This window comes from Struthio camelus, chromosome 8 (genome assembly GCF_040807025.1).
Source record: "Struthio camelus isolate bStrCam1 chromosome 8, bStrCam1.hap1, whole genome shotgun sequence".
Taxonomy (NCBI): Eukaryota; Metazoa; Chordata; class Aves; order Struthioniformes; family Struthionidae; genus Struthio; species Struthio camelus.
Window position 1 is genome coordinate 34537947 of NC_090949.1, and position 21827 is coordinate 34559773.

Below are 21827 nucleotides of genomic sequence, written 5' to 3' on the forward strand. Positions count from 1 at the left end.
CCTTGCGGCAGGGGCGATGGAGGAAGGCACCAGCGGCAAGGGCCCGTGCTGCGCGTCTGCTGGTCCCACCGCGGGAAAACACAAAGGGGTTACATAATAACAGAAGCTTTCCATTATTTTCTTTCTTTATTTGTTCACGCATAGATTAGCTCTGTATTTAGCATGCATTTTAAAACATCCAAAGCACAGCACATTTTGCAATTTTTTTTTTTTGTATGCGTGGTTGTCTAGAAATCTCCTGCTAGGCCACCAGCTAGACAGACCCCCAGGTCCGCATGAAATGACAGTACATTAAATGGTGCGGCCCTTTGGAGTTCACTTCATCATGGTCATTTTAAGAAAGTAGATTTCCTTTCACTAGCAAAACGTGCTGTTTCCCAAGAGATTTCTCACTCACTTATGGCCTTGCCAAAGGAAATTTTGCAACAAAGTGAAAAATTAATTTAGAGTCTTAATTAAAATATATAGAGGCATGGAAAATTGAGAGGTGGCTGATGCACCGTATTTAGTTGGAATCCTTTTACGCTCTGAGCTCACACCTTCCTCGGGTATAGCGTGACTGGGCTATGAAAGTTGGACGTCAGGACAGATCTGAATATTGCTACTCTTAAAAACCTAGTTTATCACCTTATTTTTGCTTTACAGTCTTTCCCCTACCTGAAAACGTATATTAAATAGGCAGAAATGCAGCCCCTCTTTTTTTTTTTTTTTAATAAATAAATATTGGATATTCCTATGGACAGGATTAAGTGCTCCAAGTTTTACGCGGTGCTGCTCTGCCCCAAGGGGGCCTGTAGGGTTTTAGAGAGGAAAAACATATTTAGGAACGGGCAAGGCTGGCGGCATGGCAAAGGCAACTTCACCTGCCGCCGGGGAACCGAAAGCCTGTTTCTTTCCAGGGAAGTTTTTCTGCAATCTCATCAAAAAATTGCCTCCCTCTTCTTTGGGTCACCCTGCTCTCATCCAGCTCCTGCACTGCGAAACGCGGCCCCGGCCAGCGCGGACAGGCTGTCCCACGGAGACGGCGGTGCGTGTCCCCTTCCCTGCCTGGGCAGGCAATATTGCTATTGCCAGCGCAGCCTTTGGGGCCAGCCGCGGTGCAGCGGTTGCTGCCTGTTTTACAGCACCAGTCGAGCAGAATGAGTATAAAGCACCTGCTTTTGAGCCCACAATTCAATTAGGAGTGCACAAATCCAGCTTCAAACTTCGCTCGTGAAAACGGGAGGGGGCTGAAGGTTAAACTCCCCCTTGAAAACCTGCCCTTTAACTTGCTGCTTAAAAGGTGGAAAGTTTGGGGAGATTCATTTTCCCCCTAGTTTATATATAACTTGCTAAGCTTTTTATTTTTTTAAATGAGCTTACTATGTCCAATTTGAGTCAAAATTTAATGATCCCTGCAGTAATTCATTTAAGAATACAGCTTCAATAAATGCCATGGCATAAGTTAGGGAATAACTGTCCTTGTCTGCAGCACAATGATTAATCAACGTTATGAAAATTAGGATTGGCTGAGGAGATTTGCATAAAATAAGAAGACTTGGGAACTTCTCCCAGCCTAAAATGAATCTGAGCTATTTGGTCCCCCTGAGACCAGACTCCCAGGCTCCCCCTCCCAGCCGTCTTCGCATACCTGGGGACCGTCTGCATCCAGCGCCTGGTGGCATTGGGTCATCTCACACCTGGAAGGGGCTGCCGTGATGGTGTTGCTGCCAAGTCTAGAAAGGGTTAAAAATACTGCTATAGCTTAGCCTGGACAAGCAGGTTGCCACACCAGGGCAGCACTTTGGGACAGAAGGGGTCATGGGAAACGTCCTTATTGCTGGCGGTTTAAGGGGCGTCCCTCAACACTCTGCGGTGGAGACACTTGCCCAGTGTTATTCTGCGGTGGAGGCGCAGTTGGCAGACATCGTGGGAGGTTTAGTTCAAGCCAGCGAAAGTCGAAGCAGCCCAGGCCGCTCGGGCAGCTCCGGACCCACGGACGTGCCCACGCGCAACAGGCTGAGCCCCACGTCCCTCGCAGTACCGGCACCATGACCTCCTGCGTAACACTGGCTAGCCATGAGGGACCAATTAGCTTTCTGGATCCAACTAGCCACCGCTGTGATTTGTGTGCATCCCGTGGTGCATATGGGCCTGCTGAACTTTCCCTCCATTTCACATGTCCCCATATAGTGCAGGCAAAGTGAAAGGAACAACCATTTGTCTCTTTTTCTCGAGAGCCTTTATGATGATGGACGAGGAACCTTTTACATCATTCACCAACTTGCAAACAAATTAGCTACCTTCATCACCGTCCCCTGATAGCAGAGCTGGCAAGCAGCGACCCGAGGAGCTGTCAGAGGCAGGGTAATGGGTGCAGGGGGGTGCAGAAGTGTTTCATTGGACATTAGCAACTAAGTTTTCTGGAAATAAAATATAAGTGAAGTCAGATGCTGAGGGCTTAAGTGTCCCTGCGTTAACCAGGATGGTTTCAGTCTCATGTAGCAAATTGGGCTACGGCCATGTAGGGCGGTCCATGAATTCTTACTCATTTTAATGGATGCTGGGCATCCAAATCCCTTCCGTGGGATTGAAAATCTCATCCCTAATTTCTGTGTGCCTCAGTTCCTCACACTTGCAAGAGCCAGCTCTTATTGAGTGCACTGGGGCACCTGATGAAAGCATTGCTGGTATTACCAGTAACGATCATTTACTTCCTTAAGAGAACAGAGTGTAAAGAACAGAAAGAAAGGTCCAGGCCTGCGGATGAAATGACAGGCAGATGAGCAGAGCTGGCTCCTCATTCACCAGCAGAGAGATTTCAGCGCAGAAGTAGACGATCCCTCAGACTGGAGCCCACCAGAAGCCCTGCGATCATGACCGCGCGCACAAACAACGCTGCAGCCCTAATGGCTGCGGAGGAGGATAATGTCGAGTAGCGCAGGACCTCCTGCTAATGGCCCTAGTAAGGACAGGGACACTGTAAGCACCAACCTTGCGAGACGGCAAGGCTGCCGTAAATGATTCAACGTTAATGGGAAGGTGTTCTGCAGCGCTGCCTAACGGGTCGGTCCTGCTACCTGCCGTCCGCAGGCTCTTGACAGCAGGCCACTGCTCCGGGCAGGATGTTTCAATAACGCAGCGGATCACCAGCTTCAGTGCAGAGACAGGGGAAGGTAAAAATACATTACAGGGTGCATTTTAAAAAGTCTATCTGAAAAATTTCTGTTAAAAAATAGCACAGCGTTGAGGCAAAAAACCCCGTACGCGCAAATGTACCCTTGACAAACTTGCTCAGGGTAGACACGCTAGAAACAAGGCTCTGAACCGTTTTCATGCATAGTAAACAATTTGGTATCTCCGTCGCCTGCTACGTTTGGAAATGAGCCCTTTAACATAACAGCATTTCAGCACTCATCCAGCCAGCCGGTTCCTGGGGACAAGCCCAGGGAGGTTTTCGTGCATAAATCATGAGAGCAGGGAAGGGGCTGAGGGTTACATGACATCATCCCAGAATCGGGTCACTGAAGAAAGAAGAGTTTTCTCCCCATTTGGTGGAAAAGCAAAGGCGACAGGCAGGAGGGAAGCAAGTCACAGTACCTGATCCTTCCTCTTCTGGCTGGCTGAACCTGTATTTCCTCAACAGGGAGCAGGTAGAGCTGAGCAATGATGAATTACCTGTAGAGAGAAAGGAAGGACTGGGTGATGTTCTCTGTGGCAGTGGAAAATTCTGCGTAATTAAACTTGATCCTTGAAAGAAGATAAACACGCTTGAAAAAGCCAGCCCCAGCGCTGAAGTTACAGTAGCTGATCCGCAGAGAGGAAGGATGGTTTTGCGGTTAAGGCACTTAGCTGCGATCTGAAAAATCTGGGTTTAATTCCATCAGCCACAACCTCCCTGCGTGCTCTTGGACAAATCGCTTAATATCGTTCTGCCCAGCTCACTATATAAAACATTGGCTAATAGTTCTTCCTTTTCAACAGATAATCCTTAGCCTGAAGAGTTTACACTTTCTGTTAAGCTTACAAATTGCAAATTGAAGCAACAAGTTTCAGGAGCCATTCACCTTGATAATAATAGCAACATTTTCTATTCCTTTGTGGAAGAAACTGAATTCTCTGCTTGAAAGCAGCACGTATTATATCTACAGTCTACTCTTCTTTGTGGGTCAGGATTTAAAGTCAATTTATACACATAAGAAAAAAATTGCAGACCCCCCCCAAACTGCTTAATTAGCTTAGTAGCCAGTGAGCGTGAGTACAGACTACCCCGTGTTAGGGTCCTCTCCAGCCAAATACAGTCCTTTAGGGAACTTGGCATTCCTTCCAGGCTGCGTGTCAAGGAGACTAAGAAACTTTACATCAACACAACATGGATTTTCCTTCTACCAAACTACTATGCAATCTGTAATTTTTAACCTCACAAGTTTAAGATTGTACCTTAACATTTGCAGGAAGCAGATGGCTTCTGCATACTGCCAACCTGTTGTTACAAAAGCATCTTCCAAGAATTGTTTTCTACCCACAGTCGCTAACCATAATTAACCTTTCATATGATTTAATAAACAGGAAAAAATATTTGCCATCTCATATTAATAAAGAGAGCTCTTTAGGACATTTTTTTTCCCTTCTAGAACATAGAAGCTGCCGTAATTTTTTGTACACGTATTTTGTTGGCTTTCAAATTGTTTCAGGCTGTAGCCTACCTCTGCAGATTAAAGCTGCAAAGGACAGCGCCGCAATGGATGAACAAAGCACCGTCTGGCACGACACAAAATGACCTCTTATTTAAGGGGGGGGAAAAAACGGAAAACAAAAGAAAGAGAGGAGAGCTGCGACGCCTGGGGCAGGGATGGAAAGCAGAGTTCGCACTGACAGCCCCAGCGCTATCAAGGGAGCCTGCTACATTTTACACCTTTCCCACCATTACAGTTTTTATGCCTCATATATTTCTAAGTGATAATAACAGAGTCCTGTAGTGCTTTGACCTTTTCAATATTCGGAAACTTTACTGACCGGTCATTTTTGGATGGAGGGCTCTTTATAAATACATATCACAGTGACAGATACTTTCAAAGTGCCTAAGATAGAGATAAGTGCAGAGTGTTACTGTTATGATGATTTCACTAATGAATGAAAATGAAGATGTTGGCTAAGACTTTACCCCATATTATGGGGGAAATTAAATGACAGAAGTAAGTAAAAAGCTGGCATGGGGGACCAAAGTATGTCTCTCAGTTCCTGATGGGTAGTTGCTTTGGCTTAGGACATCAAAGGCTTTCTGAAAAGCTTAAACTATAAAGGAAATATTCTCTTGGCTTAACCAATTTCCATAATGGGGATTAGGGAACACTCTCCCTACTAGGACAGGAGAACTTCTTTTTTAATTAATGTTTCTTGTAACTGTTGAGTGGTCATCATCCATTAGTATGATAATGCACCCTTGGAATTACAAATACAATTATGATGATAACGGCTTGGCTATGAAAAAAAAATATCATGTACATACAGCGAAAGGCTCTTGTGCCGCCTAGACTGCGCAGCTCCCTCCGAAGTGCAGCTGCGGAACCGAGTCCGGGAGACAACCCGAGTTTTGCTGCTTTGTCTCTGGTATCGCCGGTACAAGCAGAGTTCGCCGAATGCCGTTTCGTTCCCGTTTGCCGTCAGCATGCTGCCAAGATTAAAATGGATCAACTTGAATTAAAACAGATGCGCACAAATTTAATGCAAGCCTAAGGAGATCGACTTTGTAGCTGAAAACCAAAAGCGGGCAACTGTATCTTCACAACAGATTTTTTTGTTTGTTTATTTTTTTGTTTTCTGAGGCTAGGAACAAAACGAGCAAAAACATAGTTCTCAGATAGGCAACTTTTCTTACTAAAGCTAAAGCCCTAGACTTCATGTGGAACGTACACCTGGAAACCCCCAAGTACTTGTAGTGCTTTCAATGCATCCCAGTACTACCTCAGACATTGGCCAATATATTTGTTTGCCTGAATACAGCAGAAACACCATTGTGTTAAAACCATATGCCGTTTCTTTCTTTATTTTACAATTCTTCAGTAATATCAGACTATGGATACACATCTTTCTTTGCTCCATTTTGAGATGAATTTGCCCATACCTTGTTTTAAAGAATTTTTTTTCCAGATTTACTCTAGATTAGCACAGCTATTTTTCATTTGTTGCTGTACATAAAAACAGTTATTTTTCCCCAAATGTTATGATTACAAAACTTGCATTGTGATAACAATAACAGTTTAAAAACATGCAAGTGTAGCTTTCTTTTGTAAATCTCAGTGAGATACATTGTAGAAGAAATACAGAATCAGTAATTTTTTATGCGATACCATATCTTTTTGTAGGATACATTACATTCATTCCAGCTCAAGATGCACTTGCCAACTTCAGAGATTCACAAGTTTGATGCTGCTATTTGTTTGGCACATACTTTGCTTTTTAAAGTCACAAGCACAGTTTAAAGGGTCTGACCAAGTGAATCTAATTTTCATTCCTTTTCTTTCCAGTTCAGTTTAAGACTCAGGGTAAGGTTCAGCCTTTGATCTTCTGAATTTCCTTTTTCCTTCCCAGTGTCTCAATATTATCATTATTTTAATACAAAGGTTTTTTCCTGTTGCTTCTTGTTTTGTGTTTTGCTTTTTGGTTCGTTTAACTCTTTTTTTTTCCCTTGCAGGACTGGTCAAACAATCACTCTAAACACTTTTTGGATTTACTGGATACAGCCCAAATCCACAGGACAAACATTTTGCTGCCGTAAGAACCCCGAGGAATCTCATCTGCAGCTCCTTTGACTACCCTGGCAGCCGTTTCACGTCAGAAGGATGTGTTTGATCGCTCTTTGAGAGAACACATTTTTATTCAAGAGATGTCAAAGCAAAATTCGAGAAACTTCCGCAGTGCGCTGTGTCCAAAGGTAACAAAGCAGGCTTTGTCCCAGCTTTTGGGGTTCTTTTCAACACTAACCAAATTTGTTCCGCAAAAAGGCAAATGCCTTTTTTTGTTCTTATATTAACACAGGGAGGAACGAGGACACAACATCTCCAGTTTTGGGGTGAGCGCGAGCTCTCAGGCACCGCTGCAGGTTGCCCAGGGCAGGTGGGCTTCCAGCAGGACGTCCCACGTATCCAGCACTGCTGCCTCCTGCTTTACCTTAGCCACAGGGGCGTCCTCATTCACCTCTATTCTTACAAAAAGTGAGAGCTGTGAAGTTTATGGAGCGCTGCTTCTGCAGGCAGACACAAAATTTATTTGCAGTTAACATCTCTGGGGAAATATTTTTGTGTTCTTCTCCAGACTTCGACCAAAGACTGTACGCTGCCCTGCCATTTCTGCTGCTTTTCGGGACTTTTCCTCTTTTAATGCATTTATGTCTCCAAATCCCCTTGGAGGAAATGGAATCTTTTTATCCCGTTTTGCAGACGGTAACTACAACAGAGGAAGATTTATGTCACTCGTCCACGTTGACGCAGGAAGTCTTTGGCAGAGATTTGTAGCCTGGTCTCCAAAGCTTCTGCTACAATTAGTGGCCCATCATTCCTGTCCTTTCCTAGCTCGGCTTCAGTCTCTCTTCTGACAAAGTGGAGATACGGAGCGTTGCCATCTCTCACCATTTTATCATGAATCTCATGGTATTTGACACTTTTTTAACACATCTTCGAAGTACTTTGGAAGTGTGGGAAACTCCATTTTCATTAAAAGGAGAATTAAGTTATGGACAAAAGGCTGAAGCAGGAAGACTAGAATACTATAAAGCTAATAGAAACATTTCAACATTTTTTAAAATCGTGCTGATCTGAGGGTCGTTCCATGACTTACGTGGAGCAACTCATGATTTTCAAGCAGAGCTGCCAGGCAGACCTTAGAGATCGCTGCCTGTGCGCTAACACTAAGTTTAAAAAGCATTCAGGTCCTCATCAGATGTTGAAGAGCACAGTACATTTTCATTTTTCTTGCACATTAGCCAAATTAAATCAAAATAAATATCAATGAAAATATTGCACAGGACATAAAACTATCCATTTGCGGTCTATCCATATGCTGCTTTATGAGCTACTGTGTTTTACTCCTGTTCAGACTCTACACTGCCAGCGTCAGGAGCACAGCAAGGAGCAGAGTCGCTTATGTGCTTTAGGCATTCATGCCTCAAATACCGCACTCCAGGGCCTGCCTGCGTTTTGTTCAAACCACACATCTTAGCGAGGGTTATTACTGCCTGCAGACAGCAGCCGCGATCAGGCTAACACATGCCAGCCTGGCTCCAATCCCAGGTTCGGGGAAGAGCTCACCGAGGCTGATGGTGCAAGGCAGCAATCACAGCATTTCGGGGCACGAAGCCTCAGGAGGATCAGGCCCTCAGGCAAGCTCTTCAGATGCATTTCTGCCAGAAAAAGCTACAGTTGCTAAAAGGTGCTTAATTAATCAATTATCTTTGGGCGCTTGGTTTGGACAAAGAAAACATTTAGATGCCCGAGAAGTTGTTTCTCAGGGAGGCCAAATGCTGGTGCGTGCCCGTCAGGAGCCCTCGCTGTACATCTGCACGGGAGATGCCGGCAGCGCCGTGGCTCCTGGTGTGTGTCTAACCCTCCTGCAAAGCAAAGCAGAAAACACTGGCTAAATAAACGACAGAACAGAAATCGGTACTAAAAAAAAAGCAGACGATCTCTGCCGGTTCAGAAGCAAGAACAGTGATTCCTGCTTTTAAAATCGGTGCAGTCAAGGCTAATGTGGTTAGAGATTCAACATTTTTCCTCTCGTTATTATTTAGCTTCCTCGTTCGAACGCTCAGGTTTGAAGGAAGGGGGAATTGTTTGGAAATTACACACACAGCTGAATTTCTTACTTCCCCTTTGACAGGGCATTGCTGATGGTTATTGTTCTTTTCTAGCTGCATTACGCTGTCCTTGATTTTTGTTTCCAGCAGTCTAATGGCATGATGTCAAATCCTGCTAATTGGTTTAGGATTAAAATGCAGGGCCACATCACTCTCTTGATTAACCAGCAGCAAAACTGCTTTTGTCTAACGATCGGTTCAGAGGAGGAAGAGAATAAAGCGTGTAAAGGAAGCGTCAGGGTTTGCCAGTAAAACACATAGGAAACTGCTTTTGGGGGAGAAAAATGGCCACCGCTAGGCCCACTAAGTTTTGACTGATATCCGTTAAAAAGCAGCGCTGCAGAGGAAGATCACTTGCTAAGAAGCAGAGCTTGTGCTTTTACGAAGTGTACGGTCGTTCAGTGCCTCGCACGAGCGCAGCACGTCCTAGTCTGGAACGTCGACAATTTAATGCAAGGATAGCCAGCTAAGGGAGACTATTTCAGCCTTCCGGACACCGGAAGAGCTCCAGCCCGAACCAGGGAGTTTGCACCGGGATAAATAACTGTGACAGAGCAAATCTTGAAAACGGCTGGTTGGGAGCCAGGGCGAGCAAGCGTTTCCGCTAACACGAGCGCGCGCGAGGCTCGCCAGGGCGGCCTAAGGGGGACGGAGGACACTTGCCTTGGCTGGACACGAGCGCGCACAGCGAGGTCGGCGGGATGGGGGGGCTCGGCACCCTCCGCCGGCTCCCTCGTGCCCGCTTAAATGAATTTGGCAGCCTGACAGCAGTGCTGCGATTGCCCGGCCCGAGCTCACCGGCTGGGGTGTTAGCACGGGACCAGCCCACGGACTTTTGCCCGCTGAGCGGCAAAGGCCAGGCTGGGAGGGGGCAAAGGAAGAAGAAGGGGACCTGGCAGTACCGAGCCGGTGGCTGCTATTGCTCATCTGCGGAGACAGCCTGGCTTAGCCCCCCACCACCAAAACCGAAAAAAAAAGAAAAAAAAAAAAACCCCAAAAGATTGTTCCTGTTGTGGTGTTTAATCCCTTTGGCTTCTGTTTTCCCTGAACAGCTGAGGGGTTTAATTTCCAGGGAATTAGACGCACAATTCACGTTATTGTTAACGGTAGCCGTGCCCGCGATTTGCCACACACAGTCCTGAAAGTCACCGGCGGAGCGGGGCGGGGGGACGCTTCCCCAGCGCACTCCCGGCACCGCCGCGGTCTGCCGGGAGGTGAAAGGCAACTTTATTGCGATGGGCTTGACGCGTTTGACATGTCTTTGAACCTGACTCCCAGCAAAGGAGAGAATGAACTCAGCCGGAGAAAGAAAAAGGAAATCAAAGGGCCTTCCCATCTGCCTGGTTACATTGAATAGAGCGCTGTTTGCAAGACACAATAGAGGTTTGTGTGTTCCTGCTGAGATTTGTTCTGGTCAACTTCTCCAGGACCCGCAGCCGGGGCGGCTCGATGCGCCGGCCCTCCCCCAGCTCCCTCACGGCTCTCCGTGTCAGTGAGATGCTGAAAAGAAATTATGGTGGGTTTTTTTTTTTTTTAAATTATTTTTCTACGGCAAAAAGTGCATGCCCTGCACACAGACAAAAGCTGCGCTAGCCAGCGCTGCTGAAAGAGATGCGAGCTTTTCTCTCGACTTTATCAGCAGCGCAGTTAAGCCCGGTGTTCCCGAGCGTGACCTCAAAACAACCGAACCCAAAACAGCCCCGCAGGCTCCATCTCAGGTTTTGCCAGGGAATATCTCTGAAGCAGTGCTGCTGGGGAGCACATTAGCGCTGAGCCCAACTTTCCAGTATCCATTCACTAAGCCATGAAGATAAATCACCAGCAATAGTGGATATACTCAAAAAGTTGTTCTCTTCTTTACTTTGCTATGTAACTTGTAGATGTGATTTTTAAAAGCAAGTTCAGACATAATGCTGAAATATTTTTATGTGATTTCTGTCGAAGCGCAGAAGAGATGACATTTAACAACAGTCAGTGCTCAGCAAGGGGCCCCATGTCAGCACAGAACAGGTACGAAAAAGCCCGAGAAGTTCTTGGCTGTCACAAAAAGGTTTCTGCTTTGCAAACTATCATGGAAAGAGTGGAAATATGTTTTGTCTGCTTCTCCCTGACTCCAGGACTCCAAACCAGGAAGATGAGAACATCCTGCACACATGTTAATTAGTCATTCCTTAAAACCAAATGTCACAGCGCTCGTATTTAATTCCAAGAACAGACTGATGAATATGTACGTACAGTTATATTTCATTTACATACTCTGGGATTTGTTAAGAGACGCCTAATAAAACCATCTAAAATGAATTAGGTCTTATCCTACCAACTATTTATTTTGAGTACACATACATCAGAGTAACATTCCCAGTACTGTAACGGGAGATTTTCAAAGAAACCAAATACGTACATTACATTTCATAAATGCAGATAGTGAGTTAAAGCGGTCACCCTCTAAACGAGATTTGTTTCCTGATGTAGTAAACAGAAAAAAGAAGCTCGAGTGGGTTGGGGGGGGGGGTCAGGTTTATATGATTTCGGAGAAGCCCAAGCTCAGCATCCAAAAGATTGTAAGAAACTGTCCGCATAAGGGAGATGTTAAAGGAATTGAATTATCTCTTCAAGCCAAGCAGGAAAAGAAAATCCCTTTTGGACTTTCCCATCCTTCTCTTTCCAGTTTCCCCGCTCTGCCTCTAACGCGGCTTTAAAGTCTCCTCTGCTTTGCTGGGATGCCCCCTCCCGCAGGGAGGTACAACCCAGGGAGCTGCTCTTACAAGAACTGTTCAAGCCTCAGAGGCCTCTGAGTGGTTTTTTGTTTTTTTTTTTTTCCTTTTCAAAACAAGCTAGTTTATAGGTAAGGAAAAGCACCATGTTTTCGCTTTTCCTTTTTCCCCCCCCCGCCCCCCGCCTCACCGCCACGCACCCCGTGAGCTCTCCGGGGACGCGAAAGCGTAGCTGTTTGTCCTGGCGGGCACATCGTCGCTTCCACCGGCTCTGCCGCTGCAATTCAGTTAACAGTTACGTTGATGTGTGAGTCTGGAACAAATCTGGCTCACTCGCCCAGAGTTGTCTGGCCTCTGTAGGCCTAAGAGGAGTGGAAAGCAGTAAAATCTTATTTCAGTCTATAAAAATCTGCAGAGATATTTGGAATGTGCAGAGGGAGCAGATCTCTCGAGTAAAACAGAGCAATGATTAAAATAGTCACTTTTCTGACCATAACCGCAATTTAAATACTGTGGCTTTTGTTTGCAGAGAGTTATAGAAAAGCTATGGTTTATATTCTAGTGACAGTCACAGAACTCCAGGGGTTGTTTTCAGAGTTAGTGGCAAAAACATGTGGTTTGAATTTAAAGTCTTAAAGTTAGAGGATCAACGTTACTCTAGCAAAGATATTGCCAGTGTCTCTGTGAGTCATAATTTTAAATCATCAGGAACCTGAACACTGCTCATTAAATGATTAAAGGGAACAGTAATGAAAAAGCTAAAAGAAAGGATAAATATACAGCCATATAAGCAGCAACATCTATTTTCAAAGCAGAAAAAAATATTGCCATCCTGACAAAGGGCAATAAACATTTCAAACTAACTCACTTTTTTCAGCAGAGAAAGTAATCTTAATAAAGCAACAAATTTCAGATGGCAGGGTAAGATTACAGCTCTTCTAGACTAGGAGTCGAGTTTTCCCATAAACAGGTTATTGCTATGGGTTCCGGTCACAATTAAATGTATATTTATGTCCCGCATTTGAGAATAAAATGATGCCTGAGACTGGGTGCTTTGATGGTGAGGTTTTTAGTTGGGGTATCAGCTAGGTATCCCTACTGTGAGCTCGTGGTTTGCATTTTCCTTAATAACAACAGTCTCAACTCAGCCTTTCAAACTGGAGCCCATGAGGACCAATAAACTCAGGGGAAGACATATTGCACCAAGGCAAAAGGTAAGGAAAACCTAAGCTGCGGACCAAGCATTAAATCTTTATCAACTGTTCCACTGACAGCGGGCTAGTATGTCAGTCCGGGTTAAAAACGCAGCGTTTGTGTCATGCTAACTGCTCTGCAACGAGGTTTGCTCTCCCGGCGCTTCCCAGCGAAGCCCCCGCTAGCAGGCAAAATTCGGTGGTGCAGAATTAGACCTTTGCGCAACGCACTTCTCCCCTGCCTGCTCCCGTGCAAAACCCGAGGAAAAGGGTCGTGTTCCAGAAACACTCACGGGCTGGTGACCACCAAATCTTTGTTCAGGGCGATGGCGAAGGGCAGTCACAGCTCACCGCCGCCTGCCGCTGGCAGCGCAGCAGGGCTGACGGCCTTTACAGCTCCACATCGCAAGAGAGGCTGAAAAGCACCTTGGGAAGGAAAAACATGAGCTTTCCCATCCCAGGGAACTGAAAACCTGATTTTGCCCTGTTTTGTCACCCATTTGCCATTTTTTCTGTGTAAGACCATACCTCAGCTCAGCTGCACTTTTGACAGTGATTTTCCTTCCTCAAAATTAGAGAGGTCACGGGCTGCTCACTACTCCAGACCCATTTGTCTCTTTGTCTAGTTTCAATAAGTCCTGAAACGAGAAGGAAAACGGTTACAAAATACATCACCATTCACATCCCGGGTACGTATGTTTACAGGAATTGTATTGGATGGGTCGCATTCTCGGTCCTTCAGTGACTGTGTGGGAGAAAAAAATATATGTGGAAAACAAAATAAACAAGCTATAAAAAGGGGTAAAAATATCGACTGAAGCATTATGTAATATATATAAATATAAATACATGATACTTGCTGCAGGAGGGAGAGCCTGACTGTATTGATATATTGGCAGGAATACAAAGGTCACATTTTAAATGTAGAAAATAATCTAGTGAGTCATCTTCCACACACTTTGGCTTGTGATCCTATTACATTTTTGCTTTGACCCGAGAGGCTGCAGCACACCGCCTGAAAATAGGCAGAGAGGTGACGTGGCTCTCTCAGCTGGTGCGTGCTTGCACCGCCCTGCTGATTTCAATGAAAGTGCCCCAATTATATCAGCAAACATTCATAACACTTGCTGCGGAGCCACACGGATGCTAAAAGAAAGGCTGAAAATCCTGCTATCGCATGGATCGCAATGCTTTTGTTTGAAATGTGTTCCACCACGTAACAAAAACAAACAGCTTATACAACTCTCCAAGCCCAAGGACTAATAACAACACCAATGGCACCAAAAACGCCATACCCCAAGTCACTGCATTTCTAGGAGTCAATGGGTGAAAAAGCAGCCATGATTATGCAGCAAATAAAGAAAGAACAAAATCAGACCAAGAAATTGCACACGCATTAAATCTGAAAAATGAATTTTGTAATGTGACATTTGCAAAAGAAAATAGGATATTCAACCTTAGGGACCATTATAGATGACCAGTACCTGGGATCTGTGCAAACCGAATCAAAGTTACTCACCTATCGAAAAAGGCTGTTTGCTAGCACACATCCGGAGCCGGGCCATGTCTTCTGCAGTGAGATGGAGGAACTGTGCCCTGAACGTGTCTCGGTACGAAACGGGCAAGGTGGGCACCCGGCGGCAGGGACACAGACCCGACATCTGGCGCGAACGTGCCTGTCGCAGCCTCTTGCAGACGATACTGCAGGGTGCAGGACCATGTTCAGCAGCTGCGTTTTGGGGACTGACCATGATGTCTCTTTGTCTCCTAGAGGTGTGGGGAGTGAGGTCTTCCCTAAAAGTCTTGTCCTAGGCCGTCAGCACCTTCCAGTGACCCTCTCCACTAGGGCTGGAGACACCCTGCAGCCCCCAAGACCCCTAAATATGCAGTGCTGGTCCCAGGAGAAACCCTGCCTTCCTGACTTTGTATTTATGGGCTGCCTTGGCAAAGCTAGGGTCTGCCTAACACACTCTCCTGCTTGCTCCTCACTGCTGAGCGCCAAATCCCCAGGTCTGACCTGCCCCGAGCAGCCAGCAGGCAGCTGACTGATCAGTTTAAAGGAAAATTGTGGCTATGTATATAAATATCTCTCTATATAAGACTGTGAGCAAAAGTTATCTAAAAATCTGTGATGCTAAAAGGCAATTTCTCATTCGTATTTCATATCTAAGCATCCAAGATATGTGCTAGATAAATTATTTTAATGAGCACAGTCTTGGCTATATAAGGGTAATTTTCTTCTCATCTCACCAGTTCCCCCCCAGTCTCAACTATAGAACATAAACCATAGGGCCCTTCATGAACTGTCAACATACTATATTAATATTTAGGATATCAATTACACTCATTCTTTTATGAAGCTTTTGATCTCCCTGTGTGTTACCAGTCCTAAAGTATCCAAACTTGGTGCCTTATTAACACAGATCGCTGGCCAGGACATGCCTACAAGAGCAAGTTTTCTCCTCAGCATATCATCCTCCATCTTGCCAGCTTTTATTTTGTTTCATGCATTTTTCCATCAAAAAGAAAAAAAAACAAACTTCTTTTTTAAATTGATTGAATTCTTAAGACCTCTCCTATTAAGGAGAGCTTTTTTTTTTTTTTTAATCTTGCGCCCATTGTGATGAGTTTCCTCGGAGATACCTCACATCTGGCTGCTCCTTAATTTATGCTCCCAGTCCCAAAAGCCGTGCACTATGTTGTAGGACACCACAGCCAGAGGCTTTGGTCTCAGCTTCAGCTTTACGTAGAAGAATATTCCCTTGTTATTCTACACCCAAATATTCCTGTGCACATGAATTGCCCATACAATTGCACATGCAGATTCCTGACAAGCAGTACCGAGGGCTTCAGTGTGTTCACGGGCTGTTATTTTTAATAATTACTCCTGGTGGGAAAAAGTAAAACTCAATAGAGAACTATCCCCGCTGCCGACTCGGTTTTGTTCTAGCCTGTCCTCAGGATATTGGTGCTTTGCGAGTGAAACAACCCTGGGCGCTTTATAAGCCAAATAGCCCCGGTAAGATGAATGTTTATGAGGCAGCGTAAACACCTTTGGCATGCTCACACATGCCTTCCCCTCAACTGTTTGTGTTACACAGGAGCTACAGGGAGGCAATACATTTTGAATGGTTGATTAGAAGAATATTGCTCATCTACGCAAAACATAACACTTTTAATCCCATCCTCATTTCATTTTTAAGAAAAATAAATGAATTCTGTGTCTTGGCATATGTATCATTTTGAAATGGAGCCATTACTCTGGACAGCTTTTTCACAAGGGCTCACATAATACCATATGAAAATCATGTACCACTCCTGCGTTTGTAGCTCAGAAGGAAAATAAAAGGCAGTTAAATTATAGTGTAAGAACAAAGCTATGAACGGATGTTGTGTTCAAGAGGTCTAATGCTCAGAGGGGCGAAATGACAAGATTTTTTGCCGTTCTAGATATTTTATTCCTGCAACAAGCTTAACTGTCAAATGTTTTTAGAGAGGTCAAAACTAGTCTATCTGTCTTTTTTATGCAAGTTTGTGGAAGGAATTTCTCCTCGTGGAGTTTTACAGGAATTGACACGATAAACCTAAATGGCTCCTTTACAACTGTTAGGGTTTTCTGTAAACACATGCTGTCCTGCCAGCCAACCAGCTTCAAAAACGGGTGCTGAGCACAGCAGATGGTCTATCCCGCAGATACACACGCTACTAATTCATATTTCGATAACACGGCTTTACTGCGCAAATGAAGCCTCTGCATCTCACAAAGTTTTAAAACTTTCAATAACTGGTAATTTTTTGTTTTTAAATGTGACAGCACGTGAAGACTCTGAAGAGGAGGCTACTAGCGCTAGTGTGAAGGGACGTTTTGGAGCTGGTTGCTACACCGTAATGTGTTGTAAATAAGCTTGAACTGATTCCTGCAACGTAGCATCTCATGCAAAGTGGAAACCATGGCACTACTGTACTGCATCGAGAGAGAAATAGAAAAAAGGTCAGAGAGCAGGCCCGCGCCACGCACAAGCTAGTGTCCCGCAGGGCGCACCGTGCAGAAAAGAACCGTCAGAAAAAAGGAATTGAAAAATGGAAGGAGTTGACATCATTCGCATTAATAACCCCACTCCTTTCGAGGTGATTACTTCCTGAATTTCACGCTCACTATGTTTTTATCAAGTGTTGAGCCTCCTCCACTGAGTCATAAGTTGAGCAACATCATCAAACTCAGTTCTAAGAAGGAGCAGAACCTCTTTCTTAATTCCATTAAAACTCTCTCCCAAAGGAGAAATGTGAATTAATACTTACTTTCTCATTTTATTTCAATTTACTCACTTTCTATTCAACTGACTAAACAGAGACATTTATAAATCTACAGTTTATTTCTCTGTCCATCAGGGAAAGTAAGTATTTCTGAAAAATTTGTTACAGGGGAAAATAGAACCAAGGTGGCCCTAACAAAGGAGGGCAGGAGTTGTTTTCATAGACCCTTTTGGCTTCCCTTGGTTAAAGAGTCTCAGACATGTAGTTGGTTTTGCTCTTGAAAAAAATGAGAAAATATAGATGTCTCCTGAATTATTAAAGGGTAGAGAAGTACAAACAGAAACCGATGCAGAAATCAGTCACACTACAACTACCATGCCCCTCATGAAGAGAACATAAATCAGCAGAGACTTGTAACATAGGCTTACAGCTTAATTGCAAATTAAAAAATGTAGGATGTAATTAAGGAGTGTCCTTTGATAAACATACTGTAGTACATGAATTAGCTCTATGCAGACACATATGTAGCTTTTAATATAGTACTGATATATTACAGACATAAAGGCACAGCGTGTGTGCATGTGCATGTTATGCTGATGCAAGATAATGCACACTACCCTGGGTGTTGCCATTTTCAATAAAAAATCTGCTCACTGTAAATCAGATAACTCCATTCCATTTAGATTTAAAACTTCTCCCTCCTACACCTGCTGCCAAGCAGGGGGGAGAAAGGCAAAGGGAACATTTCCAGAGGGAAAAGGGGAAGCTAATGAGAAACAGCCACAGGTCTGTGCTGTTCCTCCATCCCAGCCACCACTGCAGAGGACTCTGCGGCGCCCTTGGCCGGGCAGATGGGGAACGGCTTCGCGGGAGCTGCCGTGGGGCAGGGGTGCTGTTTCCGACACATCCAGGGCGTCTTTCAGGCTTTCTTTTGGTGGCTTAATCTGCTGTCAGAGCCTCAGAGGACTGTCTCCCAATGAGTCGCGTCCCTTCACGCTGCATTTCCACGTAGAGTCGTACAGTCCAACTTATCCAGCTATCCTACCTTGATGCCTCCGTGCCAGCTGGTGCTCACAGGCGTCTGTCCAATTTTAACCTGTCAGCTACAGGCCTCTTCTTCCTCCCTGCTGACTACCGCTACAGCCCCAGACACCCACATCTGCCACTTGGGGCCCATCTTTTAAACTAGACTTATTCTTAACGCACACATCCAATTCCCAACCAAATCCTGCTACTTCCTGTTCTAAACACAATCCCCAGATCCAACTGTTTCTGTCTGTGCCTAAAATTGAAAGCGTTCATTGGCAAACACAGCGTGACTCAAATTTTTTATTACTGTAACCAAGTACTTAACACATCAGACGCCAGGAACTGTGCTGCTCCTACGGTGAAGAACACCTAAGGCAGAGCAGGTGAACGACAAGAACAAGAGCGATCGACCGGACAACGCACGAATGGTAAAGCAATGAAAGCTCACCACACGCTTCTTCACAGCTTATCTCTTTTCTCCTGCAGGCAGCGTATTTAGCACAGGAATATGTTTTCTAAAATTCTCCTCCTCTCTCACTTTCTGGAAAATCCTCCCCAATCTTCTTGGCTCCTCGACGGCACCTTGCCAGCATCATCTGGGGGTCTCAGGGCCTCCCCCAGGGGCTCGGGGGGCGCTGCTCAGGTGGGCAAGCGCTCCCACTCTCGGGTGCGATCAGAAACCATACGAGCAAAAAAGGATTTCACAGGAAGAGGAGGGGAGGGGGGAATAAACAAAAAACTGAAAATGTGTTAGCTAACTCGCTGTGTTTGTTAGAGCCACTTCCTGACACCCAAGCTAGTCATCTGAATTTAACACATTTCTCTTTTGCATTTTGCAGCTCACCTTTAAGAGAGCACAAGGCGGAGGAGGTGGGAATATATGGACTTCAGCCCTTCCCATCAGTTTCCCCCTGTTACTTTCAAAGATTTTCTATTTAGAAAGGAAGGCTTTTTTTCCTGCTGTTCATACATTACACATGCTTCCCAGCCAAAATATCTTGCTTGTATATTTTTTTAATTTTAGCCTACATTACTCAAAATTGCTCTAAGAATAATTAAAGAGAATCACTTTCCCTGTCTCTTCGATTTACCTGGCTTTTTATTTCTGAAAAGTGCTTTAAGCAATAACCATAGAAAAAAAAAGGCAGAGATCAATAATTAAAGAAAAAAAATAGCCCCACATCCTCTTCCTTGCCTGAATCTAATGAAAATGTTTAAGCTGCATGGATATTTATACTTATGAAAAACATATGAACAAAACAAAACCCCCACTATTCTGGTGAGATTCTGTAAACAGGACAAAACGTTAACTGCGGAAATATATCATTTAAGACCTTTATTTCCTTCTAGCTCTTTCCAGGCACCAAACAAGCTTTGCATGCAGATTTCGTTTCAGCTTAGTGGAATCGTTCTCATAACTATTCTCCAAAGCCTGAGCTCTGAGGTCAGCCCTGCTCTTTCTGCAGCGGGATAAATATTAACAAGTGTGACTAACCCATTCCTTGCGCCCTTCTTAGATTTTCCAGAGAGTGTCAGCGAGCATGAAAGCAACAGATCAAAAACGCAAGGGTTTTATTGTTGGAACCGGATGTGAAGAAGGATGCTATATAGGCAAAATCCCAACACCTTGAAGAAGCTGGTCTATAACAATACCAATAAAAACGAGGGAATTACTGGACTGCAAGAAAATTACCTTGCACTCCTGCTCAAAAATAAGTACATTTTCACTCACCCCTGCAATAATGTTTTATGAGTCCTGGAACAGAGCCTAAAGAGCAAACTTGGACTTAGGTGCTGCACCCAGGAGAGGACAGAGTCAATGAAGAAGGTGCCTACGGCCAGCTTCGTGCCTTCTGGGCTGAGGTGAGGGGTTCGTGGGACCTCTAGGGCCTGTGTTAACTCATGTCTTTCTCTTGACGGCTGCTACTGCTGAAGTTTCATAGCGCAATGGAGATTCTCCCTCCCATGGTATGCATCTTGTTCGGAACCAAGATGTCCTTTACACTGGAGTTTGTAACAAGACCAGCACAGCTCTGACTGTATTATCCAGATAATTCTAGCATGTCTCTCATGCTAACAAACTTGGTATAAATAAAGGTGCTGAGGCGCTTCTTATTATTGCAGGTAGATAGCTGTACAGCAGCAACAGTGCAGAGCCTAGCTTGGAAAGGACCATATTGCTTTGGACATCAGAGGACACATAAGTCGGTACAAGCAAAGTAGCTTTTCCCATATGCCACTGACTGATTACAAAGCTTTAAATTGCCCAGCTGGTGAGTAAGACATCAGGAAGGGAGAGGAAGGAAATCAGGAGATCAACAAGTGCTGGCATCTAGTTCTTCAAAACTGGACCAGCTCTGTGACCAGCTTGTCAAAATCAGATTACAGACTTGGGAATATTTCTATCCAAGGTATTGGGTCAGGTCTAGTCCCGACAAACCAAGGAATATGCAAAGGCAAATGAAAAAATCCCCGAAAATTACCAACAGAAGTATTGAAGCCTGCAAGAGACTTTATTCAAGTGATCAGCAAAACCTGGGCTCATTTATTCAAAGCAGTCCGCTTTTAATATACAGTCACATATATTTCCAGAAAGAGTTTAATTCTCATACACATTCTCTCAAAGGAAAGGTATGCTCCAGGTTTCGCCACCTCCTTTGCATCTACTCTAACTGACCCTGCAAGAAATCACCTTATTCAGTTTGTTTCCACGCTTAGCTTTCTTCTCCTGCAGGATGTCAAACTGCAGAGCAGAATACACCCAAGAATATGTACTTTTCTCCTTCTGACAATTGAAACAATTTAGCTCTAAACCCTGTAAATGGGTATGCCTTTTTGGGTCACTAATATGTTTACAAATCACAAGAGCTGAAAAAGAAGTTCCATAAATTCTGGTCTCCATCTACACTATTCCTGTTCCACAGCCTTACTCCACCCGATAACAATAGGGAGTATTAAGGGAGTATAGGATTAAAAGATAGGAGGAGGAAGAGGCAGCTTTTATTCATCCCTTCTCAGCTGATAGTCTGACACGTGCCACAACTTGCCAGAACTCTGCCACCTACTTTTTACAGACACTGTCTTTGCTCAGGGGAGCTACAGCAGAGGTGGACCTTTTCAGAGATGGCATTTATGAAAGTCAGCTTCATGCTCAAAACCCAGATCTGAAGCCCTCCCCCTTTTCCAACCTGGGAAACATTTGTACCTAGATTTGAATGTCCTCACTTAATAGTTCCTGGCTATTTTAAGTCATAGACCTTCCTATGTGTAAATAACAGATACCCAGCTCAGTTCTGGAGAGTAGAGAATGAGACACCTGCAAAATAGTGCGAAATGTGCTGCAGAATTCACCAGTGCCTCTCTCCATTGCATGGCAGTGAGATACACAACAGTAAGGTAAAAGCAGCCACATGGGAGAGAGACCGTGAGGAAAAGTCCCTGGAAACCTCTTGCAACTTGCATAATTTTTAAACTTTGCCCAGTTAAACTACGGTTCTATTAAACTTTCCTTTGGCTGGCAAATAACTGACTGAATTATTACAGAGAACAGCCCTAAGCAATTAAAAGTGAGAACAAGAGCTACAAATCTAAGATTCTGTAGACAAAATCTCTTGCAAAAGACACAGCCCTACAGTGTTTCAGCCTATCCGAATGGGGAGAACCAAATTAAATGAAAAAAACTTATTGTATATTATCTTAATTTATATATTAGATTTTAGACAGTTCCAGATTTCTGGATTAAATACAATACCATGTGGCTCCATTAAGACTCACTGGCCTTTTAGAATATTATTGAAAGAAATAATA

The 21827-nt window shown here is 44.4% G+C and overlaps 1 long non-coding RNA gene across 3 annotated transcripts; it reads right to left on the reverse strand.

The window, feature by feature from the left end:
• Positions 1–1754: 1754 nt before the first annotated feature.
• On the reverse strand, positions 1755–18709 carry LOC104152912 (uncharacterized). Of its 3 annotated transcripts, XR_011142657.1 has the most exons (8): positions 18469–18709; positions 14257–14438; positions 13266–13375; positions 11745–11906; positions 6355–8584; positions 5489–5650; positions 3580–3657; positions 1755–3132 (listed from the first exon to the last, which is right to left on the reverse strand). It is a non-coding gene; the product is annotated as an uncharacterized lncRNA (long non-coding RNA). The 3 variants fall into 3 exon arrangements; XR_011142655.1 differs by having other exon boundaries at positions 1755–3657; XR_011142656.1 differs by lacking the exon at positions 14257–14438 and having other exon boundaries at positions 1755–3657.
• Between the last annotated feature and the right edge of the window lie 3118 nt (positions 18710–21827).